The sequence below is a fragment of the Dromaius novaehollandiae genome, chromosome Z (genome assembly GCF_036370855.1).
Source record: "Dromaius novaehollandiae isolate bDroNov1 chromosome Z, bDroNov1.hap1, whole genome shotgun sequence".
Classification (NCBI taxonomy): domain Eukaryota; kingdom Metazoa; phylum Chordata; class Aves; order Casuariiformes; family Dromaiidae; genus Dromaius; species Dromaius novaehollandiae.
In genome coordinates this window covers 505,757-532,253 of record NC_088132.1, presented here as the reverse complement: position 1 = coordinate 532,253, position 26,497 = coordinate 505,757, and the positions used below count along the sequence as shown (strand labels likewise).

Genomic DNA, 26,497 nt, shown 5'->3' with positions numbered 1-26,497 from the left:
TTTTCAGTGATAAAAAGCTGTTCATCTCCAAGTAACTCTCTCCCATTTTGTCCTGAACACAAACAACTGCCTCTCCTTTCCATTGCACGTCCCTGCTTAAAATGGTTGGCTGTATCTCACTTCTCCATAGGTATGTACTATTGATTCACTAAGTAGATGGATTAAACTGCCATTCTTGTCACAGTTTCCCACGGATGTCTCAGAAACCAGCTGCAAAGGCAACAGATGTCCCTTCACTCCCCTGCCACTGTTTTGTCAAAATTATAAGTTCTCATGCTATTAACAAGCATACAACTGAAACCACAGATCAATACAGACTCTGCTCTAGAGCTTACTGTCCGAATACATAAAAACTGAAACCAATACATGAACTACCATGATGAATCCATCGTTCAATCCATCAAACACTATACATGTTTCTGATGGAACATTCCTGGTGCACATCAAATCCTCGCGTTTTGCTGCTCTGCAGCTTATCCATTCAATTCATCACTTTCATTTCAGTCCTCCACTTCCATTCCAGTCCCTCACATTATTTCTGGTAAGTGAAATGACCCCAAATTTTCATTCAGTTGCAGATTACTGATGCAGAGAAAACTGAACTTATCTGCAGTGGCTTTATCTTCCCAAACTCCCCCTGTCATAGCCTGGTAATCCAGAGCTTGTTAGAGGCCTTCTGTGTCAGATGTATTTGTAGCTTATGGTCCCTCTGCTGACGATCAGCTTTGCAGGTGCCTGACTATTATTTTCTGATCATCATCAATTGTTTCTTGATGGGTATCAATTGATAGGTAACCTGTCCTCCAGTTTTCTTTTCAACAGCATGTATAATGGAAAAGCACAATCTTTTATAAGATAACTTCTGCCCAGTGATTTTCTTCTCTTCTGACTTAATGGCTTTTTTGACTTCTTTTCAACCCCACGCTTTCAAGTCATGTAATACAAACCGAAGTTTTCCCCTACTATAGCTTCATGCAAGCAGTCACTAGTAATGATGTCGCAGGAGAAAAAGCTGATACACCAAAAAAGGAAAAAAAAAAAGTACCCACAAAGTACATGGGGGTTGCCCATTTTTAATTTTATAGCTTTGGATTGCTCAGGAAAAAAGGCTCCTGCGTGTATCTGCTTGTTACCTAATCACTTGTGAACTCCTTAACCAATTTCACTGGAATTTGATAGAGCAAAACACAGGTCAAAAGACACACAGTCTTCAAGCTTCATGAAAGCAGATGCCCAGGTAAAGGGTGATTCTTCCAGAAGGGCACCTGCCCTCAGGAGCTCAACCTGTTTAAACACCAAAAAAACTGGAGGAGATACCTGAGAAGTGCCCTGACAACAGTAAAAGATTGTGTGAAAATACATACCCTGTTAGATTCTAGAGAATTTTGCCAAAGGACAAGCCATTAAGAAATCAAGCTACATTTGTTCCACCTCTCACAGAGCTGCTTATTTAACTTATCTTACTGTTCCAACAGAATAAGTCAAAGACTAGGATGATTTATGGCCTCACTTGAAGCTTTCAGGCTGGGGAGAAGTAAATATTTTATACCAGGATGACTGAAGTTGTTCAAAGGGACACAGTGGGGTGGCGGGGGGGAGGGGGAAAGGCAGGTAAACAAGGCTGGATGGAGCAAGGAGACACAGGGTTTAGTGAAGCTGGGAGCTAGCAAAATACAGTGAAGTAACAAAATAATCACTGCTTTCCCAATACACCTTGTACATAGCTTTGGCTGGAGACCTCGTTACTAGTGCCATAATTTAATCCTAAGGAAAAGTGCTAGATTTAACACAAACACATCCTATGCTGTAGAAAACATGTCTATCTTGGAAAAAAATAGTTCTTTAATTTTTCTTTTGTATTTGGAGTGCACCACTTCAAATACAGCAGAGACGCAAACTGCTAGGTAGTTAGCCTTCATCGTCATTCCAAATTACTACTTAGCACAGCTATTCCAAAACTCTGTAAGTGCTAGCTGTGTGAAGTTGCTGTGTTAAGCGACTCTATTTTCACTCTAACTTTTTTGCCATTAGAAAAAAAAAGATAAAATCATTTTTAATACTACAAAAGTATAGTTTTAAAACCTAATTATGCTTTTTGCTGCACTGAAAATAAAATAGCCTGTAGCTAAGCCCAACTTATGTGCAGATTGATGCCATTATTAAAAAAAATAAAATAAAAAAGGTGTTTTATCTTGGCTTTAATTAAGAAACCAATTCTCATGTGATGATTGTAGCAAGGTTGTAATGGCATCTGGGAAAGCACAGGGAATTAATGACAGACAAATCCTGTAAAATTCGAGATTTGTTTTCATGTCAGTTTCAACAAGGACATGGAATAACTAGCTACAGCCAGTGTAATTTTGTCATCTATGTTATTATCAGTCCATAAGTATAATAGTTTATTCAAGGAATACAGTATTTTCAGAAACAATGATTGCTCCCCAAATCTCCAAACCACTTTTGTTCCATCTTGCTAATATCTAAAACATTCTCTGGGACTACCACTGCTTTTTACAGCCATTCTGCAATGTGTTTTTACTTCTGTCCAACAAGCAATAAGAACAGAATGCCTGGCAGCTACCATAAACATTGCATCTAGCTTTTACCTAACAAGGGGAAAATGCTATCTTATTTGAAATATTAATTCAAGAAAAAGAACAAGATGAGCACTTATGCAAATTACTTTGTATTTAAAGGCATCTTATTACTATTGCTAGGAGATGAAACTTAATGTCAGGACACAAAAAAAATGCAATCGCATCCCTAGAAGTCAGACAATTCACAGTTAGATACCCCCAATACATTCTTATCTCTGTGCCCTAAGGAATCTCCACATGTATCAGTGCCAAAGGTGATTAAAGAGCATGTTTACTCATAAAATATCCTTTAACTGAAACACATTACTGGGGGAAAAAAAAGACACATACAGCAGTTTGTTATGCTTCTGTTTATTTTTCTTCTAGCAATTTTTTGTGGTTTGTCTAAATGCTGTTCCAACTTATACGGTATTTTGATGAAGACAACACACCTAGAGGTGTTCCTCTGTTCCAGCTAAACCACAAAGATTACACACACAAGCTGATTAGAAGATCAACCACTGAAGAAGGAAATTCTTACCAAAAACAACTGCTGTCAATATCTAACATCACTTTTCTCTTCAACTCTCTGCATATTCCCACAGAATACCCCCGAGGAATAATTCGGACATAAAACTTCTCTATACCTCCAATCACAGCTTTAGGACTGCTGTTATCCTACAGCACAAAAAGATCTTCACATTAAAAATAACTTTTATCCGAGTACCTTCACCTCATAGGAAGTACTTAATGAGTATTATCAAGCAGAGCCTTCTCCTTAGAAAGTTCTACATAGGAAGTAAAATCTGATGGATTGTAACCAACCCAACCGTGCTCATTATAAACCTTTTAGGGCGCGTTCCTTTTTTCAAGGATCAACACTGAAAAAAAATCAGTAAGTTTTCCTTGATACGGAATGGTAAAGGTGAATGATTGCAACCAATTTCAAAGAATTATGACTGTCAAAAGGGCCACGAAACAGTATTTTATACCACCTACGTGCAAAGAATCTATAAATGTCAACTACTCACATTCCAGTGTCTCTAATACTCTGATTACACTTGTAAAAATACTGACTAGACCAGCTGTCTCCAAATGCTACAGCTAATTCAAAGGCCAGGAATGAGCTTATCTGAGATATAATTCGGCTCAGGTTTAGTATGCTCTGGCAGAGCCATGCACCATGACCAAGACAAAGAAACTTGGTGTACAGACACATACGGGACGCTGGATGGAGTCAACCAGGTCCAGCTGGGCTTAACAGCATGAACGTCTTTTTGCATCTCACCTCCAGAAAGCAACAGAGGAATGAGGAAATTTAACTTAGTTGTGGCATTTTAAGACAGAGACATTTTAGTGCAAAGCTGTACTTAACCAACCTGAAGCTCTTGGAAGTGTACAGCAGATAGATTGCAGTGACCCTGTAGTTGTGATTCTTTGCCATCAGTTATCTCTGCATCACAGCATGTCCTAGATTTGCTTTTTCCAATGACTAATCATTCAGCTCATCTGCCATTACCCTCAGTAATAGTGAAAGATTAAAAATATATTTCTAACTGTCATCTGATATTTGTTGGTCTATCGCTCACAAAAACTTTTGAGCTCATCAATTAGCTTCAATGGAAATCTGTCAGTGTCTTTAGATCTTAAGTTCTATTCTGACACCTTTTGTGAAGATAAAGGAGTTAACATCCAGTAGAGCGAAAAAGCCAAACGACTATTCCCACTGAGGGAAAGGTAGACAAAACTCAGTTGTTATGTACCATAATTAGTACATGCCTGCTGACCACTGACAAAAGTGTGCATACAACTATAAACTAGTCTGAGGTTTGTACTACAGGTACCAGAGAACTGGTGTTACTGTAATCTGCATATGGGGGAAGTGGAAGCACAAGTCAAGGGGCAAAGAACAATGAAACCTTGTTTCCAAAAGTGTTTTATTTTTGTTCATACAATTGTACAATAATTTTTATGTATTTATCCAAATTCTCATATATTAATTCTCCTGCCAACATCCTCTGTATAAAACTTTGCCCAACGATTTTGAGCATTTTCTGTATTTGTCTAGGATCTCCAAGCTTCTTTTAGCCTAGCTTAAGCACCACTGAGTAACTCTGATCAGCCTGCAACTTAACCGGACATATCTGTACCACACATCCACAGTAGCTGCACCACTAAGCAGAGTCAACCTCAACGACAGTAGTAAATTTCACTGCCACATACTATATGAAATGTCACTCTGTAAATTCTACACAAACACTGTAGCCCTGTGTTGTAGAGATGGGCCATCTGCGTGAAACCAAATACAAAAACTTTTGACAAGAATACTGTAAACTCATTCTGCTAACAATATCATCATGTAATAGCATCAAGTAATAGCTGACTGCACATGGGAGAGAGAAAAAGAAAGTTCTTAAGTCCTCAGCTCTCTCGGAGAGTACTCAGGGAACCTACTGCCAATTTTTCCAAAGAAAGGGGCAGCTTAGAGAAAGTTCAGAACAACTGACATAAATCATTGGAAAAGTGTGGTGACATCCCAAATCCTTAGGTAGATTTTCTGAGTTCAGAGGTAAACGCATTGTTGCTGTTCATGAATACCGCTGATGTGACAAACCAGCAGAACCCAGCAAGCTACCAACTACCAGTACATCACCAGCTACGCTAAGAACATCTCTAAATTATCAGCAAGACCATGGCTTTTCACAGATTTTAACAAGTTTCACTTCAGTGCAAAGTTTCCTATTTTACACAGACCTATTTTACTTTCTCATTTAAAAAAATAGCAAAACCAAGATTAAAATACTCAGAATCAATCTCTTGCAAATTAATTACTGTCAAACAAAAAACCCAGCTATTTGTATTTTTTTTTTTATTCTGAATCACAAAAATCACTGCCGATATGTAGTGTAATAAATTTACTTGTATTCTCTATCAGGAATTACTAAACAGATGGATTTTGTAAAAATAATTGACTTTTATCATTGAAGGCATTTTACAACTGCAATAAGAGCTTCTCAAGACAAATGCTATGGTAAGATAACGTCAGTTTGAGTAGCTGATATTTTCACAGGTCTTAAAAGACAGTCACATTGAGGTTGTAATTCAACAGAACTCGACCTAGCAGGTGTTTAATTACAAAATGCAACAAGTAGACTTAAGCTTTCAGAAAATGAAGGAAAACACTTCCCAAACCCATGTTATAAAAGCAAGGTGAGTTTAAAGGCAACTAGAATCTTCCAATATAGTAGGACAATTTACCCAAACTTTAGTTTTTCAGTACAAAGTTAACATGACATTTCATTTTTTAAAAATGCCCACAGGAAATTAAAGATGGCAAAAATCTCACAGTGGCTGATATAGAAAGTCATAGAAATACTGCAAAAGAGTCACTTCAGAAAGTTGTTTGTAGCTGCCTGGAACAGACTGTTTTTCAAAGTGGCACCGTTAAGTTTCTGACTCTATTAAATGTCAAGCAATATGAAACATTCAGGCTGCTGGAAAGAAACTAGTGTGAAATGATCTCATGGGCCTGGAAAGAGCAATTCCTTAATTAGGATGCTTTGCATCTTTGAGGAAACTGTTTTTCATTTCTGGAGATAGAAGAGCGAGCCAATTTAGGTCCTTAAATGGCAAAAGATCAGTTGTTCCTCTTAATTGCGTTTTTAAATGTAGTATTTTACAGCAACTTGTTATATTTGCATCTTTAAGTTGCAATCCTGCCTGAAAATCCAACTTTTAATCTCAAACACAAATGTTAACTAAAAAAATACCTATATCAGACAAATTTCTCATCCTTTGAGCATTCAGAAAGTCTCTGGTACATTGGACTAATGGTTCATTCAATGAATAAGCATGTATCACTTTCCTCTGTATGCTTCTAACATGCACTCACAACTGAATACACATGAACAGTGGTATTCCTGTAGGGAATAATCTGTCCCACTCTGCAAATACTGTAGCACTTATCTCTGAATAATCAATTTTAAATTTGACAACATTTAGCAAAACATGACTGCCTGAAGAAGTCCTTTTTAAACAACTTCATTTCCATGACCTAATTGTAATGCAATAGATGTAAAAAGCCAAAATAAATAATTCCACCTTTATTATGAAATATTAAAAGCAGACATCTAAGTAGCACAATCAAAATCATTTAAAGTAAAAGAGCAAACAATGCAAAAAATATTGTGCACACTTCGAGAAGGTGACACAAACAAAATGGTACAGAGAACTGTGAAATAATGTTTATGCTGGATTAACTCGACTTAACATGTTTTTAAGCTATATTTGCAGAAAGTTTTGTAAGATATTAATTAACTTTGCAGTGTACAGTAGCTCTTCCTAACAGTCAGTGGTGCCAAAACAGACCGCTTATAGCTTAGAAGGTGGTCATAACCAAAAGAATAACCAACCATTAGGTGACTGTCACACTCCAGGAGATCCTTTAAGGCCAAGATGCTCTCACTGGAAGTCAGAAGAGTTCCTTTCATATAAAGACTGCAGCTGCAATTCATCTCCCCTTCTTGAATGAGGGTACAAACACCGCCTACCCAAACAACAGATCAATAATGTTTCTGTGTTTTCATTTCAAGCAGAAGAGGGCAGTAAATGAACCATTTTTGCACATCAGAGACTGAAAAGTGAGGCAGTATCACTTTCTGATAAGTGATACTCACTGAAAAGTGAGTTCAGAATCTTGCTTATAATTTGCAGTTTCCTTGTTTCTACAAAAGGAACCCAAATGAAGCTGCTCAGCATCTCATTAAAAGTTTCTTCACAGTAAATGGAAACCTTCCCTTTCACTCCACAAATTCCTCTGTCAGAAGCCAGGATGGCCAAGACTTCTCCTCGACTTAACTCAGTGTATCCTTGATCAAAGTTTTTCATTATCGTCCCAAAACACTTGTGGGAATTCACAATTCTATCAGATTTTGTGGGTTTTTTTCTCCTCTTTTAAAGAGTTTTTGCCTCACAGACACTACCATTATCAACTCTCAACATTTCTGCTTCCGTCCTAGTCTGTTCTCCACACTTGCTCTGTCTCTTTGACATCGTCTTCACAATATTTGTATTCCAGTCTTTCCTGTTGCTTTTTAGCATAGAAAAAGGGGACAAAACAATATATGGACATGTCTGAAAACTACAGGTTTTCCCTACCACCGTCACAGTTTGGAGGTTGTTCTTAATCATCTTCCCAAAAGTTTTTACTCTATTATCTTCCCAATTTCTTATGTATTTATAAAGACAACTGCAAGAAATCTGTGAGAAATATGTCATTACCCAAACAAGTAGTTCCTTGAGCACATGAACTAAAGAGGTTTGTTACAAATTTATGTTTTCATGTAGACCAAGCTCCAATGTTCTGCCACAGTTGTAACTTGTATAAGATCTTTCCTTCACAAAGATGTTGCTGGTCTTCAAAATAAGGAGCGCACATTATAGCAAATCCTTCAGCCCAGTCCTGAACATGTGCTCCTACAATCTCTTCCATCTCTACCCACATCACCTATTTCCACACAGCTGGTATGAATGCAGTACTGCAAAAACAGGCCTACCTGTTAGGAACATCACCTGACAAATGAAGTGTTGGATAGACTACATCTTCTGATATTAGTGAGCAGCAAGGAAACAACTAATCAAAATGGATTCATTTATAGGTCTAAATATTAAAAAAAAAGATGAAGAAAAAACAGCAGAGTTTGTTTACTCCTCAATATCCCTTCTCATGTTCATAAAGGTAGCTTGTTGACTTTACATTATTACACTAAACAAAAACTTACTATGGATACATCCCACTGGTTCCTCTGATGTCCCCTATTCTTAACTGCAAAACTGTGGCACATAGGCCTAGTCCTTCTGGCCACAGTTTGGTATCTGACAGCTTAGCAGGGTGATTAGCAGCAAGTGAAAAGATCTGCCACTGGCCACTTCTTCATGCATGGAAAACCTGTAACTCAGCAAGGGAAGGAAATTGGTTTTCTTATGGTCAGAAGGGGAGGCTAAGTAGCTGACATCTAAGAACTAAATTAAATTTTAAATTTTTCAAATACACTTAGTGCTAAAAAATTCAAACCCACCAAAACCTTTTCAGAAGAGATAAGAAGAACAAAAAAAAAAAAAAAAAAAAAAAAAAAGGATTTAAGCTAATAAAGGACATTACTTCTTTATCAGACTGAATAATGTTGTTGTTGATCAAAAGAATAAATATAAAAATATTAATCTCCAATACAAAACCTATCTTCACAATTAAGAAAGACTCAGTAAAAATAACTCTCACCAGAACATAAAAGTAATGATTCAACAAGTATGCAATATATGTCACCAAAAGAACCAACTTGTCTTAGTGAACCAAATACGATTTTAATTCACTAATGGACAGCAACCAAAAAACCCCAGTATACTGATTTTAGAAATTTTTACCTCTTTTAAAAAATTAATGATAAAATCAGGAGATAAAGCAAATGCAACAAATACCCCATATTTTTGTTTCAGTAAAATATCTGATACCCTACCCTTCTCAAAATCTTAACTGAAATATGACTGAAAATCACTTCAGACAAAATGTTTTTGTGAATTGGAAGCTGACTAATATACCAGAACCAACATAATAAACTGCAAGAATTATCATCTGTTTAGGTATTTGGACAGATCCAACCACTGATAACTTCAAAGTTCACTTACACTTTCACTGCCTCATATTTGAATTATGCCAACAAGCTAGATAGGCAAAGAAAGAAGTATCAGAGACTGATGTTATGGACTGTTTATATCATTTATCTATATGATCTGGGAAAAGGGCAAAATGACAACATCCACAGCTGCATATATTTAGGCCAACCATATGGAGAAGCAGTTCCCTGTCTCCCCAGTTAAGCTCTCAGTATAAACTCCCTTGCTTCTATTCAAACACAAACCATTATTCGACATCTTAACTGGTTATAATAAACATGCCCTGCCAGCGAGATGCTGCCAGTCACTTACAATTTACTGCAAACTGCCATTCCAAATGAAATACCCTCCCCACACACCATGCTGCTTCCCATGGAGTATGGCTTCTCCAGCTACGTGGTAGCCATGGGAGAGAAAGGAGGATCTGCAGTAAGCTGTTCTTCCTGTTTTAGCAGTGTACCTTACTCCGTGCACTATCAACGCCTGCAGCTTCCAAGTCCACGCCAAGACCAGGTACATCTCAGGGTGGAAAGTTGTTTCCTCGTGTCATAGTTATGCCATAGAGCATAACTTCCGCAGGACAGTAGATGACCCAAGCCCTCCTACGGCATTAATGGCACCCATAAAAGTTATGTGGATTTTGTAAGAGGAAGCTGGAAGGTGAAGTCTGATCAGGCATTCCTTCAGTGACAGAACCAGAGAATCACAGAGTGGTTGGGTTTGGAAGGGACTTCTGGACATCATCGAGCCCGGCCCCTGCTCAAGCAGCCTCACCTACAGCACTTTGCTCAGGACTGTGTCTGGAGGGCTTTGGAGTATCTCCAAGGATGGAGACTCCACCACCTCTCTGGGCAAGCTCTTCCCGTGATGAGTCAGTCACCCTCCCAGTAAAGAAGTTTTTCCTCATGTTCGGACAGCGCTTCCTGTGCTTCAGTTTGAGCCCGTTGCCTCTCATCCTGTCACTAGGCAGCACTGAAAAGAGCCTGACCCCATCCTCCCTACACCCTGCCTTCAAATACTTAGACACATGGGTAGGATTTCCCCCTCCTCCCAGTCGTCTTCTCTCTTCCAGGCTGAACAGGCCCAGCTCTCCCAGACTTTCCTCAGATGATGGATGCTTCAGCTTCCTCATCATCTAGCAGCCCTTTGCTGGACTCACTCCAGTAGCTCCATGTCTCTCTTGCACTGGGGAGCCCAGAACTGGCACAGCACTCCAAATGTGGCCTCACCAGGGTGGAGTCGATCGGAAAGATCACCTCCTTCAACCTGCTGGCAATGCTCCTCCTCATACAGCCCAGGATACCACTGGCCTTCTTGGCCACAAGGGCACATTGCTGGCTCTTGGTCAACTTGGTGTCCATCAGACTTTCAGGTCCTTCTCCACAGAGCTGCTTTCCAGCAGGTCAGCCCCCAGCCTGTACTGGTGCCTGGGCTTATTCCTTCCCAAGTGCAGGACCCTGCACTTCCTTTGGTTGAACTTCATGAGGTTCCCCTCTGCCCATCTCTCCAGCCTGAGAGAGAGGTCCTCAGAATGGCAGCACAGCCCTCTGGTGTATCAGCCACTCCTCCCACTTTTGCATCATCAGCAACCTTGCTGTAGGTGCACTCTGTCCCTTCATCCAGGTCACTGATGAATAAGTTGAACAATACCAGACCCAGTACTGACCCCGTGGGACACCATGAGCTACAGGCCTCCAACTAGACTTTACACCACTGAGCACAACCCTCTGAGCTCTGCCTTTCAGCCAGTTCTCAATCCACCTCACTGTCCACTCATCTAGCCTGCACTTCCTCAGCTTACCTATGAGGATGTTATGGGAGACAGTGTCCAAAGCCTTCCTGAAGTCAAGGGAGACAACCTCCACTGCTCTCCCCTCATCTACCCAGCCCGTCATCCCATCGTAGAAGGCTCCCAAGTTGGTTAAGCATGACTTCCCTTTGGGGAATCCATGCTGACTACTCCATCACCTTTCCAGGGGTCGAGGTGAGGCTGACTGGCTTGTAGTTCCCTGGGTCCTCCTCCTCACTCTTTCAGAAGGTTGGAGTGACATTTGCTTTCTACCAGTCCTCAGGCTCCTCTCCTGACTGCCATGACTTTTCAAAGGTGACTGAGCGTGGCCTAGCAATGACATCCCACCAGCTCCCTCTACACTCATGGGTGCATCTCATGCAGGCCCATGGACTTGTGGATGTCAGGTTTGCTTAAGTGATTTCTAACATTACCCTACTCCACCAAAGTCTTGCTTTCTCCAGACTTTCTCCCTGCTCTCCAGGGCCTGTGATTCCTGAGGGCTGGTCTTACCAGTAAAGACTGAAGCAAAGAAGGCACTCAAAGCTGCCTTCAGCACTCCTAGCTCACCACTGGCCTTACACCCACAGCATGTGAACAGCTGAAGTGCTTCTGAAGGAAGCCAATCCAAAACACAGAGCATGTCCTCGTATTACACATTCCCTGAAGCCTTTGGGGTCTAATCAGTTATCCTAATGGCATATTGTAGCAAATCTTACTTCTTCACACAAAGTTAATTCCAAAAATGTCTGTAAAGTCTAGCTTGATCAATATTGTTTGTTGTCGATGCAACATATCATGACCTACAACCTCTTTCGTGATTATTAAGTCTTGACTAACCAGAATGAGCAGAGGAATTTCAATACCAAGGTACACAGAAGTACTGCTGAGCAGCAATTGCTAATTATTCTTCAGCAAAATACAGATGCTCACTCACCATTTGAATAATAGCAGTGAAATAACTGACAAAATGTACCCACAATGCCCTAGAGAAGATCAGCAAAATTTAACAGGAAAGCAGTTATTTCACAGCAACAACTAATATTCAGTTCACAGATTTACGCAACACTTTTTCAATTGTCACACAGAGCATGATCTTTAACACTGAACTTTTCTAATTTACTTAAGCACACCAACTGCACCCAAGGCTACAAAGAACAAACCCCATGTATGACAGTTAGGCTGGCCCCATTATACATGTAAATGAGAAGTCTGGTGGAGCTGCTCATGTCATCATGAACATAACCATTTTCTTGTAGCAAACTGAAAAACCAGCACTACTTTAATGAATTGCTGCAAAAATTACTGTGAAGTTATCCAAACTGACAACACAGGGACTGAGACAGATGACTGGTTTAGTGGTAACACTCTCCTAAGTAATCCAAATTTTTTTTGGAAAACTGTGCTATGTACTCACAAAGCAGCTCCTGGAACCTGCAAGAAAGTCTGCTAAAATAGGCATACATTCCTCTGTATGCATTCTTGACTTACTTCGAGCTCAGCTTTTTCCCCTTCTCTCTACACAGGGCAGACAGAAAAGATTTTTTTTTACAGTTATATGTCAACTACAACCTTTCCATTTCAAGGTTTCACAGAATATCATGCTTTATCCCTTTACCTAATTGTATCCCCACTTACGTTACTGATTTATAAAATGAAACTGAACAGATGTCAGGTAAGAGTAACTAAAGTGATCAGTATGCTGGAGGGATTTACATAGCAAAAATTATGTAAATTGATCAAAAGTAACTTCGTTAATATAAGTAATCTCACAAGTGCATAGTATTTACAACAGTCAGGTATTCTAACCTGCTGCTATAACCAAGGTTTTGGACACTAAACTAGGGGAAAAGGAAAAGGAAGTATTTAAACATACCATAAAAGATTTCCTGTTTCAAATGCACTAAGGTAAGGAATAGTTTCCCAAAGAAAGCATAAAAATTGCAGTACTTGGAATTTTTAAAACAATAAGTATTTCCAAGTATGCTGGCAGGTAGACACAACAGATTTTTTTATTTCATTTTTATGATTCACACACAAGCACGCTTTCTTCTCTTGTTAGAAGCATGCTATTTCTGTAGGAGAATACTACTACTTGACAATATGCATAATTTCTGCAATGTCTGAGCCAGTATCACATGTTTCTGGAAAAATCTAGTCTACTGAAAAGATGTATTAACTGTAATAAGGCCTCCAGTCAGTACTAGTGATACTGACCATAGGAAAAAAGTGAAGCAAAATGAAAAACAGCAAAGGCCACTTCCTAACCATGTAGCTAACAGGCTGCCAGAATGTGCTACTAGTCTTTAATGTATTGCTAACTTTTCAATTAAGGGAATGAGAAAAAGGTTGCTTTTTGCTATTTTGAAACAATATACTTATTAACACTACTGCTTTGCTTTATTACTGGGAACAGAAGAAAAAAGCATGAGCATATTAACTTTCAAGATGACAGACAAAAAGCTCTTCGGATCCATACATATAGCCTGACATTTCTTTTAAATATATTTTGAAATAAATAAAACTTAAATTACTAAAAAGAGGCAAACGTGCAATAAACTTCTCAATTTAAAAGACTGCTGTGGCAAAAATGGCCAAAAAGTTACAAATTTTATGAACAGACTGACCACTTCGAGGCATAACTGCTGTGCATTTTCCAAGAAAAAATAAACAAAGATTATCCAGTTGGACACAGGGCTGAATGACAAAGGACATGTCTATTTATAAAGATTTGCCAGCAGAATCACACTGCAGTGACATACAGCTTTTATTGGCAAAAGCTCTTTAGAATAACTTTAGCTGACAAAATAAACATCAGCAACAAGAATCTTTTGGCAGTATAAGTGGGTTTGCCCTAGGAATTTTGCTGGCTTAGTCACGCTGATTAACGGAGTGATCTTTTTTATACTGCTAACTGACACAGTTATGCCAGTGAAACTTGAGCACAAAACACTGCTTACTCAGCTTTTGCAGCATTGAACAGGATTCAGGATCTCTGTTTCAAACTGCCATCCTTCCTTTTTATTTGTTCTCATGAATAATAAAACATCTGGAACGGACATCAGGTCTCCACTGTTAGGAACAGGAAAATTTTCTGAGTACTGATAGTGAGCTCCATGGCCTCACACAACAAAGTCGTAAAGCAGAGGTACACTGCGTACACTTTGAGAGAACAAGAATGCTAATATTCCTCTTCACCCTGCATCCTCCAGATACCAAAGCCAAACCCGAGAACCTAAACATTCCTGGTAATTGTATTAAACAATGCATCATAAGAAGTTTTCCAAGATCCATTAAGACCTCGGTGAAAAACATCACTACCAGTAATATACAGAATCATTTTTTCTAGTCAAGCTTCAGCGTCACACTTGTGAGTGTCAGACAACATTGCTGGCTGAGCGCACACAAGACAAGGCTTCCTGAAGAAGAAACATGGAGACAATTTGCACTTAGTCTAATGAAAACTTAGCAAAGAAAAGCAGTCCTTTCCAAATCTGAGAACTGTCTCAAAAAACTCAGGTGGTCTGAAAGGAAGGTGAAAATAAGCCAATTCTTGGGGTAGGTCCAAAAGTCTTAGGGGACAGCACAAAGGAAGGTAGTAACTGATCTTTGCTGAATGCTAAGCATAAACTTCTAGGAGTGTTTTTCTGTGAAAGGACTTAACAGCTTGGAGGAAAGAGCCACTCGAACACTGTTTTGGGGCAGAGCTCCAACAGTTACCTTTCAGACAGTAAGGATTCCCCCGAGTATGTCTCCACACTGAATACTAGGTACATCTCAGAGGATTTAAAATAAGATACCACTGCCCTCTGAGACTGTCAAGAATTAAGAAAAATGATATGTAACTAGTGCTTGGGATGTAAATTTCAGAAAGAGTGATAAAGAAACCCCAAGCATGGCACTAGCCGCTTCTACTGCTATAGGGCAATCCACAAGAAAAAAAAATAGTTCAGAAGAAAGCTTGTACTCTTGGCTTCCCCTCTTTGTAGGATTATAGAGGCAATATTCTGTATTTCAATTCTATGAGACAGAACAGAAAATGCCTTAGCAGTGCAGATCATCTTGAAAGGAGGCATACAATGTTTCCTCCAATTTGCTTTTGAAATATCAGTGGGGGTAAGAAAAAATTAATAAGTCTAGCTTGAAATGGAAGTCAAACTACAACAAGAATATCAGGTTATAAGTAAAAGGTTTCCTGTAACAGGTTCACATGTATCAGGTTTCTTACCAATTTCTATGAATTCAGTATTCCTTTTGATATTGAAATAGGGAAAATTTGCATAGCATTTAGTAAAAGGAACATAACTTGTATTGTAAAAATGAGATCCACACTAACAACCATGGTATAAAAAAGGAATAAAAAGTAAATTTATTTCTTAGTGTTCAAAGCTACGATGTTTTATACCTATTAGTTCATGTGTCTATCAACTGTACCAATAACACTCATCTGTAATCTTTCTGGGCCATCCATAATTCACTTATAGTTTATAGGATTAATTCCTGTTTATTGACACTGAGAACAATGGCCAGCGTTCTCCTTCAGTTACCAGAACTGACAATGAATTCTACGCGGGAAGCGTTTCTGCAAAAGATCTGAAGGCATACAATAGTGATACCACAGAGCACAGTCCACCAACTGCAACCCTTCATTTTACTCATGATCAAAACACATCATTAACCTGAATGTGTTATGTTTATATGAGTATGCTGTTTATTCAACTGAAGGCTGACAGGCTTCATAGGCATTTCCAGAGCCTCCCCTGCAGCCATTCCTTCTCTGAAATGCAACTCTTGGTTAACTATGTGTTTAAGATGCACATGAAACAATAACCATCAGATAGCTAAACCAAAATTGCTTTTAGTTTCACACAGGATACAATATTTTAAACAGTCTTAAGAATTTGTTTCTTAGGTAACAATTTTTTATAGAAAACACTGGAATATTTCTTTATTGTATGTGAATCTTAACAGGCACAAGAGTCCTATTTGGCACACTGCAGCACCCTCTATAAGAAGTGAAGCAAATTCTGTTTAGTACAGCTACAGATATGTTTTTTTTCCAATTCTACTGCTTATACGAAAAGGACAGTGTGTACTAAAATGGAACACATGCATCACATCTGAAGCAACTCCTTTCACAATGCTGAAGTATGTTGTAAGAATTAAGGAAAAGCACAGCCATCTCAAAGTTCTTAAAACTGAATTTCAATACTATGTGCATGTCAAAGGAAGAAATCTGAACAAGCGCCTTTTAAACAGAAATTGCTGCGTGAACACAAGAATTCAAATCCTTTGAAATATCCTTTGCAATCCTTATTTTTCAAATAAGCCAAAGCAACTTCAATACTGTTAAACAAAAGGCATGAAGTATTTATTTTAATATTCAATACAGACAAGAAATCAGCTTAATCTTCTTTCTAATAAAGAACAAAGTCAGCTGTTGGAAAAGCATTCATCTTTTAAACCTCAATTTATTGTCTAAGTTTTGAACTCAAATTTGCCACTGAGGAGGACAATAACACAAGGAAAGCACTGTGAAACCAAAACAAGAATTGCTGTTTCCGCAGAAGCTTCCTGCAATTGACATGCCCTACAGCAGTAAGCAAAACCTGTCCTAATCATCTTACTAAATATTTGCAAACTGTTTCTCTTAAAAGATGCAAGTGTAAAAACCATGCAACAAGTATTACTAGTATTTAACAATGTTAATACATATATATTCGGTTTATCATTTCATACCAGCTCATCTTTCAATTACCTACCAAGATCTGAGTTCAAGTGTCCATGTTTTGACATCACCACCACCTAAAACAATACAGAAAATGCCATTTCAGGAGATGGTGGTAACTGCAATTTCCATGAATACACAGAATCCTGAACTCCTATTTTGGTATGTAAATAAGACAGAAAATAAGTTTCTAACTAAAACAAATTTGTAGCTACGTAAAAATGGATAATTTCCCTGTGTACAAGGCTAACCCACATCAAACTCTGCATGCTTACTTTTAAGAATTTGTCACTACAAAGAAATTACCTCAGATGCTGTTAAATGAACTGAAATTGATCTAATTTTTAAACTGCTACAGAGGCAAGAGGAAAAGTCTGGTGAAATCAAGGTAAGATGTTTAGATATAACCACATGTCAAAAGAAGATCAGGTTTTCAATTTTTAAATAATTCTTTTCTTCCAGCTGATGGGACAAGGAGTTTGAAGAGAAGTCTGGCTGAAAGCTGTCTTCACACCAAGGTCTGCTCTACACATCAGTTTCTACGTATGTTATGTAGTCACCATTAACTTTTTCTGTTAGGGATGTGAAACTAACATACAGGTATGTCGATATACAGAAGGTAATTAAGACAATTTTGAAAGAATCACACTATCTCCACTTAAGTTTTTCCCCCACATTAAGTTATATGTATACATATACACACAAATATATCTATAAACCATAATATACATAAATGGACAAACCAGCTTTTCGGCACTGAAGATCAGAACTTCTTATTCAGGAAAACTAAATAAACGTTCATTTTAAGCTAATCGTATTTGCTAACAAAGTTTAAAAGGCTGTCCAAACACTGAATTGAGCCAAATTGCTACCTAAGCACCTGAACTAATGTTTAGCGAGGCATAACCCAGTTTTTGACATAAGAATACTTTTAACAGCAACAGATGATTTAAAACCTTCCTGTCCAAACTTCAACCCGCACCTGAGAGACTGCATTTCCACCGATATAAACATACTTCATACTAGCGTAGTTGATGCCCTTACTGCAGTGGGCACCAAAGACATGTTGGCACTAGAAATTTTTCCTAGAAGTTCTACCGACAATTTACTACAACAGCAATTGTAGCAGAGCATATTCATGCTTGGCTGCCTTCACTGACTTTGTCATCAGAACATGCAGTTGTGTTGGCAAAAGATATACATCTTGCCCAGCACACCGTGCCATTAGAAACTTCTGGTATACATAATGCAACACCAGGAGCTTCTCAGGAGCTGAGGAAAATTAGGCTCAGATTTTTTCCAGTAATATCCCAAAGTATCTACACTCTTCCAATCTTTCCATCTTGCTAGAAACACAAAGGCTCAACAAGTACGAGAAACTCTGAATCTGCTTCACAAACCAAACAAGCAGTGCACAAAATAACCTACCTACCAAGCTGATGGGACCAGACTGTGATGCAGATGTAGAATGTTCTTCAACATACTGCAACACATGCACAGTGATTTTAATATAACTGCTTGTCACAAAACTTTAAAAAAACTTGTATTTAAACACATGCCTGAAAGCTCAAAGAGGACAGAGATACGTACTTCTACGCATAAGGCACTCTTCAGGTTCTACTTTTTCCAATTTCTTTCCTCTCTGAGGGGATCCCACAGACTGAGAGAGAATATTGAGGGAGAAGTGTCCCACATGGCACACAGCACTACTGCAACATGGTCCAACAGGGAGCTAACTATACAGCAGTCTCCACCATCAGAGAGTCAGGGCTTTTCTCCCTACATCTCAGGTCTCTGCTTCTCCCAGTTCTCACTCTTCTCCTCTTTTCTATTCCTTCCTTCTCCCAGCCCATCTCTCATATAAAAGGAAATTTTTTACAGCTGAAATAGCTAAAAAGACTTTACTTTGTTATTCACACAGTTAAGGACAATTAAGCCCTCTGTATCACTTACAAATGGCTGAATACAATGAAATGCCAAGACAGACCTGTTCTTAGTGAGGGTAATGTTATCACTGGCATCTTGCTAACTAACTTATTGCTAAAACAGAGTTACTATGTTTAGACACTGGAGAATCATCTTTAAGGCTAGTATGAACCTAGACTTAGTTTATGTGATTTAACTCTTTTTTAAAGCTCACCAGTTGCAGATAATTGCCTAAACATTAGAGACTATTTGTTTTACATGGGCCACTGCATTTTTATTAACAGCTAGTGTATGTTAACATGGTTTTTTTAAACAACTTTGGAAGAAAAGGCTTCTCTTTTCCATCGAGTTGGGGTCTGAACACACCTTTTACCCTCAGTAGCTTGTAGAACTCTGCTGTTGTAAGCATCAGAGTCATCACAAACCTTGTGGACATACTAACTGCTGAAACAGCAGCTGGTTCCACTGTCCCTACCAAATATGTACGGGGAGGCTGTCATCTAACAGATGTAATCTAGACATCTAGGGACTGCAGGGATGTAATGTGCAGAAGAGCTCAATCTTCTCAATATAAGAAAAAAATTGGGGGGGGATAGAAAAAGCAAGAAAGAACTGATCTTTTCTACTTGATTAGTTAATCTGGAAGAGGAGTATGAGAAAACACTGTAGGCCCTTCTCATTGCATTTTGAAGAAACAGCTTATATCTGTGCAGATCATTTTTTTTAATTCTAGAAAACAGGATTCATTCTCAGACAATCAAAGTAAGTTTTATAACAAACACAGCAGATACATCAGGTGATATGTGGAGGAAAAAAAGCCTCACATTCGCAAATGCTCTCAAATGAGCATGGTTCCACCCTCATCCCTTGTTTTTATTAAGAAAGAAAAAAAAAGGCACAGGAGTTTTAAGTGCATGAGAAACTCAATGAGAGCTGTACTTTTTATATGGTCCTAAGCTCTGCCCTATCCTGGAAAAATTCCAAGTCATTTACATTATTATAGCTATGAACCATCGGTCACACATTTCAACTACAGGTATATATAAACATTAATGTATTGAAATCAAAGGTAGAGAACATAAACACTGTACTTGGTCTTTGTGTTTGGATCTGAGGAAGAGTGCTCTGACACATCTCTGTTACATTAAGGAAACAGAGGATGAAGGAGGAGAAAGCTTCCCAGCTGAGCTCTAACCTCCATTCAGTAGAGATTCGCATGCAAAATGCCTGAAAAGACAACAGTCTTGACAGGTTCTTTGTGTCCGCATCTAAAGATTTCTCTCGTACCCACACTCATTCACTTTGAACTTTGCCACCTGTCTTCAGTTTAAATAATGTTGTGGGAGGAACCACTGAAGAGCTGTTCCTACTCTTTTACCACTATCCAACCTCTCCATTTCCCTTGTTGTTCCATAGAACATCCAATGGAAACACATCTTTAAGTCCAGAACATATGCTTCTCTTACAAGAAGACTATATATTCAGCATATGCTATCTCAATCAGATTCTTACTATTGTTTCTATTTGAGAAAAACAGATGTTCATCCTTCACTAATCACTGAACATTTTAAGTACTAAGTGAAAAATGTTATACAAGGCAAATACACTAAGAATAATGAAAACATATACTACAGCTTTATGATTGATTGCAATGATTTATTTTTACTGCAATACAAAAGAAAAGTTTGGGTCGTTCTATCAGAAACAAACAGACCCAGCAAAATGTCTGGCTAAGATAAAAAGTTCTAGAGAGAGGACAGGGCTGAGTTCATGCAATTGCCGTGTTCACCTAGAACAAAGGGTTCCCAGAGATTTCAGAGAGGAACAAAACTGCAAGACTGAATTGCTTACAATTGTAGCTTCCCAAGCTACCAAGATGAAAAGGCTCCTTAAAAAGAAAGGAACCAAGGGTATGCCTGTGCAGTGGTGGTTAGGTGAGGCAGCACAGCACAACATGTGAGGTGATGGTGGGAGATAGAAAAAGCAACATTATCACAAGTGAACCAGGAGGTTAAGAGTTCTCTGAGAGTGAGCCCAAGAAGTGCTAAATGAGAATCAGGAACTACCGAAGATGAGGGACACTGGATGGGAAATGAAAGACAGAAAGCCTTGATTTCATGAAGAGATATTCTATTCTTCCAAGGAAATCAAGTATAAACAAAATCCAAGGCAGCAGTCTTTCTGCAGCTGGGAAACCTGTATAAGGGACCAGGTGAGGCAGCTGTATACTGCCTAACTACTTTTCTACCAAGCAAGGAACAGTTCCAATGCTATCCAGACAAACTGGTTGGACAGCAATCAGCAACAAGCGTAAAGTACAGAAAGGTTTTTTGCTTTCCATTCCCACCCACTATTTTGAGTCTCTCATGAATATTATTAAGGAGCTATTGCTGTTAGCATTTCACTGCTGCCAAGGGAAAATAAGTCCTAGCTTTAGATGTTCCAGCAAGCAGAAATCAGTAGAGGGCACCAAAAAACAAAGGAAGTCTACTTGACAATCTTTCAGGAGCCTAGAAAAGGAAGAACCTGCCCCCTCTCAAATGAAGCTAAGCGTAAGAAGCATGAAATTCATCCTGCTAATCAGAGAGCTGTCTTGGTACTTTACAGACCAAGCTCAACACCTAGCTTAGTCAAGCTTTGTTCAAAATAGAATTTAAACATGCCCTATCAGATTAGTTATCATGATCTAAGTGCTAATATATAGCTGGAGACCGTAAGTTGTACTTTAGCATGCACTAGTTAGTTGCAGTTTTCCATAGGTTTCAGGATTCATCCCTCTGCAATCAGAACAACTCTCCAGCCAGAAGTAAAAAAAAGAAAGTTCATATTCTGTCTGTACCCTTACTCCTACCTATCAAATACCTTCTCTGGAAAAAAAAAAAACCTCTTTACAAAGTAAGATTAAATGAGAAAATATTTAAGAATCTACTTGCTCTGCACAAATTTCCACTAGTTTCACTATTGATGTGGCCCATATATTCTCTGTTTCTGTGGACACATAAGACAGTTTTGAAAACAGCAGACTAAAGTTTAAGTTTCAACTTCAGTTCTCCTTCAACACTAAAACTGAAAAGCACTTGTCTTCCTAACTGTACTTAATTTTTATATTATTCTATTATGAGCTTGCACAGAATCCATTTAATTCTTAAAGATTTTCTAACAGAAAAGGTAACTTGACTTTGTCAACAATATCATGTTAAATCATACAAATTATTTCCTGTTAGAATTTCAATAAAATCTGTTGAAAAAAATGAATTTAGGTAAGTCAATGCATAAGCTTCACAAATCACAGAAATTCTAGCACTGATGTCAGTTATCTGAATCAAATCCACACTTTTCAGAAAAAGAAGCACTAACTACACACTCTGAGGCTCCTAACCTCACCTCAGGTGCAGAATAAGGACTGCTAGTCTTACAAGTTCAAATTAGTGATTATGTTTTTCTTAAAAAACTCCAGGCAAATTGTAGAGAAATGACAGATTTAGATCAAATAAAGTTTAACCTACTCTGTAAGTCAGAGATATGACAAATTAAGTTTCACACAGCAAGGCCGTGAGAGCTCTAACTTATGAACTCCTCTTATTTGTATCCTACTTCTTTTCTCACAATCACCGCTCTCACTAGATACGACTCCATGGAAATCTTTCTTAGACTGTTGTTCTACATATGCAGTTTATTGTTCTCAATCTGCACCTACAGGGGTTTTGTGATTAAGGATGATCAACATCATCAAATTTTGCTGTTTATTTAATCTCCCATTGTGCCTATCTGCTCAGTTGCTCCTATGCTTGATCTTCTAATGACTATTCCCTCCCTCCTTCCTCTCCTTTCTTGTCTATCCTGTATACTGCCCTTCCACTCACAGCAGAGGGCTCAAAAGGGAGCTCTTTCCTCTTTTGCAGAATAGCAGGTCTCTAATACCAGCTGCAATACCCTACTAATGGAAAAAAAAGTTTCTGTTTTTCATTCTTGTTAGTGCTGAAAAGCAGTTAGGGAGTCTTTTGGCCAGCAGACAGCAGAATTCCTTGGATGTGGGTAAGCATGTATCTGGCAACTGAAACCAAGGTAATACTCATACCAAATGCTCCTTTAAAAAAGGCATGTAAGCAGCAACACCTAATCAAGTAGTAAGCAACAGCAGACCAATTATCAGTGAACATCATCATTATCCTACTGTTGCAGTCACCTCATCATGCATTTAAAGAGCATATCAAAACAAACGTTTGTTCCAACCACCACCTTCAAAAATCTGTTTCAAAATCCAAATGCTAAGCAGTCAGAACCCTTCTCGGGATTTAGAGCAGGGGGAACTTCTGCATAAGCAATTGCTAAATTACCGGCTATAAACAATTACAGATTCAAATAAATGTCTCCAAAAAACATCTCAACGCACAGTAAATGCTAAAACACACTTCTTAAGGAAGTAACTGCCATGCTTCTGACATAACTATCACTTCTCTAAAAATCCTCCCTGCGCCACACTGGAATTAACGATCAAATGATACACAATGACAAAAGTTAACAGAAACCCCCCGAACTCTCCCTCGCTAACGTCAGTATTTCCTGAAGCAGCCTGTCTTCCTTTCTCAAGCGATATGGAGCTACAGGAGGCTACCGACGCAGACGGGCTGCCTGGGCTTCCCGGCGGCGAGCTCCAGCCCGGGCCCCCGCCGCCCCCAGTACGACGGGCGGCCCCACAGAGCCGCCGCCCCAGGCCCGGCCGCCGGGGGAAGCGCCCCCGCCCTGCCCCAGCCCACTGCCCTCCTTCCCTCGCCCCGCCGGTACCTGCGGCTGCGGGGCGCCGCGGGGCCGCGCCCCCGCCTCCTCCGCGGGGCCCCCGGTCACCGCCAAAGCGCCCGCGCCGCCTCCTGTCGTGTGGGCCGCAGGCCGCCGCCCCCCCCGCCGCCGCCTGGGCCGGGCCTGCGCCGCCTGCCCGCGCGCGATCGCTTCCGGGAGCGTCGGCCCGGCTCCCCCCGCCCATCACAGGGCGAGCAGCGCGCGCGCCCCGCGGCCGCCTCCCGCCGCCGCCGGCCCCCGCGGCCCGCCGCCGCCGGCCGCCATGTTCCGCCCCCTCCCGGCCGCCGCGACCTCCTCGCGCCGCTGACGTCACCACCGGGCCGCCCAGCCCCGCGAGGGGCGGAGCAAGGACTGACCCCGCCCCGCCCCGCCCCGCCTTTTGCTTTCGCGGTGGGGCGGTGCTCGGGGGCCGCAAGGCCCCGCTACGTCACCGCGCTCAGCACAACTCCGCGGCCAGCAGAAAGAGAAGGGTGAGCGGGGGGCGGGGCCAGCCGACGCAGACGCAGCGACGCGGAAGCCCTTCGCGCGTGCGCGCCTGGGCAGACGCTGCACGCTTCGATGCCCGCTCTCCCTTCCCCGTCCCCCCGGGGACAATCAAAGGGGCGGAGGCACAAGCCGCGCAGGCGCGTTCCCGCCCCCTTTTAGTTTCGGTTTGGCGTTCGCGCCCCTGCGCGCGCGCGCGTCGGATCACCCTGGCAACCGCGCGCCCCCGCCGCTGCGGCTGCCCCCGCGCAGTTCAGCTCCGCGCTGTACAAGTCATGAGGAGACGAAGGCCAGACGCAGCGCTTACAGGTAAAAAGTTCATTTTCTGAGCCTTCCATTACTTATTTCAAGGAACTCAAACATCTTATTTTCTCCCCTTAAGGTTTCTTTAAACATCTATAAATGTAGTTCCATGAAAAAACAGTTTAAAAGCAGTGGAGAGAAAAATAACCATCCTACACAACCATTTTAAAGTGTTCTCCCTGTCTTCTAAATTATAAATCTGTTCATCACATTATTTAAAGAAAATGAGGGAGAAAATGGTATTCCTATGACTTCAGCCTGAGTGCCACAGCTAATCTGTGTGGAGTACTAAGATCTGCAGGACTGGACCTCAGAATTTGAGCCTAGAGATATTTTCTGTTACAGCTCTACTTTCTTTTCATGAAATGTACAAACCTAAGGAAACTGAAGTAAACCATCAGAACCTCACCGGCAAACGCCCAGTCAAGCTGAAAGAAATGATAACTAAAAACCCAGGCTGTTAAACCTGCAGGAACTGGGAGCTGCCACCTCCAAGAACATCAGGCCACTCATCCATCCCCCTCCTTCTGCCTGACATCGCCTTCACCGCTGCCAGGCTTTGTGAAATACACACAGACGAGACAGTTGTCATACTTCTTCACAAAATTTGTGCACTCTTCTTCCCACCATGGCACTATGAAACCTTTGGTATTAGTTTTCAGTCAGTAACAGCTCGAGAAGGAAACACCACAAAAGCCATCCAGACCCCCAGCAACCGCTGCCTCTAGCCCTCTGTGCAGCTCGCGCCTCTGGCCTCTCCGAGGCTTCCCCCATATGTAAAAGGGAGGGAATACAGAAAGTCAACAAAACCTACAAAAGCAGAGGAACAGTCACCTGCTGGGGAGCAGTTAGAGAAACATTGCCAGCCTTGTGCTATCAGCACCATTGCAGACTGCCCCCTGACACAGAATTGCTCAGCAAGGCAAACAGGAATACAAAAAGAAATCCACTGTAGATATAAGGAATTAAAGCTCTAATGGAGACAAAAACTTCCTTAGGCATGCAAGCAGCTTAAGATCACTAAATAGTATTGTTGGAGCTGCCACATCTGAAATGCAAGTAAAAAAGCATGAAGAAACTCAGCAAAAATATATAGATTTAAAGTATGCATGAAAGAAAAAAACAGAAGAATGAATTAGTGTTGTCCTAAGTAGAACAGTAAGAAATTTTGCAGCTTTTTTTTTGGAAATCGGAAGGAGAAAAAGGAACACCTTCTAATATTGCTGTTTTTCTATGTATTGTCCCTCATTCATAGGCAGCGATTCCACAGAAGAGGTAGATAAATATCATATGACTTTATAGATGAATTTTAAAATGAATTCCTGATGTGTCTTGAGTTTAGCTATGGGCAACATGATTCAGCTTATCTTCCCTGACTCTGCTGTACGCATAGAGAAAAACAAAGAACTCAGATAATTTTCTCAGGATTAGATTTGTGATGCACTTTCTCTACGATGAAAAAAATAAAAGCTTTATAAGGAATTGATATGGCACTCTGGATTACTATTTAAGGACTGAGTAATGCCCCACGACCAGGACCATCTAGAGCAAGTTCTGGAACAAGAAATTACTAAACAATTGGAAGATGCAGTCATCATAATTTATAGACTTAAAGATTAGAAATATTGAATTAAATCATTTGGTTGAGTGTTTGGGTCATAGGAACTTGGATATATAAAGAATTATGGATTTATAAAGGATTTAAGTTCCAAGTGGAGGGAAATTCCTGATATGCTATAATAATACTTTATCTAATAATCTCATCTGAGTAATACAATGAAATTAAAATAAATTATAATAAATTAAAAAGGAGTAAAGCAAGGTAAATATTTGAAACTAATAACATTTTCCAATAGTATGTCATGCCTAGTCACATGGAAGATTTCCAAAAAGACTAACAAAGCACAATAACATCACCAGCAAACAAAACATTAGAAAGTATTAAAGTGACATAGTGTAAGTGAGCAAAAGGCTGAACCACTGCAGATAAACTCACCTAGCTTATGTCTCTCCCTCATTTGAATGTTCTAGAGTCTATCTGTGCATTTTACACATTCTGTGTACTTCATTATAAGCATTTTACTTCATTATACTGTAACATATCTAACTGTCCCTTACTTAATGCCTCATGCTGCAGCCCTTAGTGGTGGCGAAAAATTTCCACTGCATCACATTTTTTCAATACCAGAGGGTAGTCAGTTTGTTCCTATCTCCCTGAAAACTAGG

The 26,497-nt window shown here is 39.9% G+C and overlaps 1 protein-coding gene across 4 annotated transcripts in view; it reads right to left on the bottom strand.

Moving 5' to 3' along the window:
• RNF38 (ring finger protein 38) overlaps nucleotides 1-26,497 on the bottom strand; it is a 131,117-nt gene that overhangs the window by 32,208 nt on the left and 72,412 nt on the right. The window contains exons 1-2 of one of the 4 annotated variants that reach the window (XM_064501190.1): nucleotides 23,474-23,825; nucleotides 16,797-16,839 (exon numbers count right to left, since the gene is read on the bottom strand). The exons of 2 other annotated variants lie outside the window; for them this stretch is intronic. The gene's annotated coding sequence lies outside the window, so the exon portion shown is untranslated. Of the gene's footprint in view, nucleotides 1-16,796; nucleotides 16,840-23,473; nucleotides 23,826-26,497 lie in introns of those variants that run through there. One more of the 4 variants, XM_026099356.2, reaches the window with a different exon arrangement.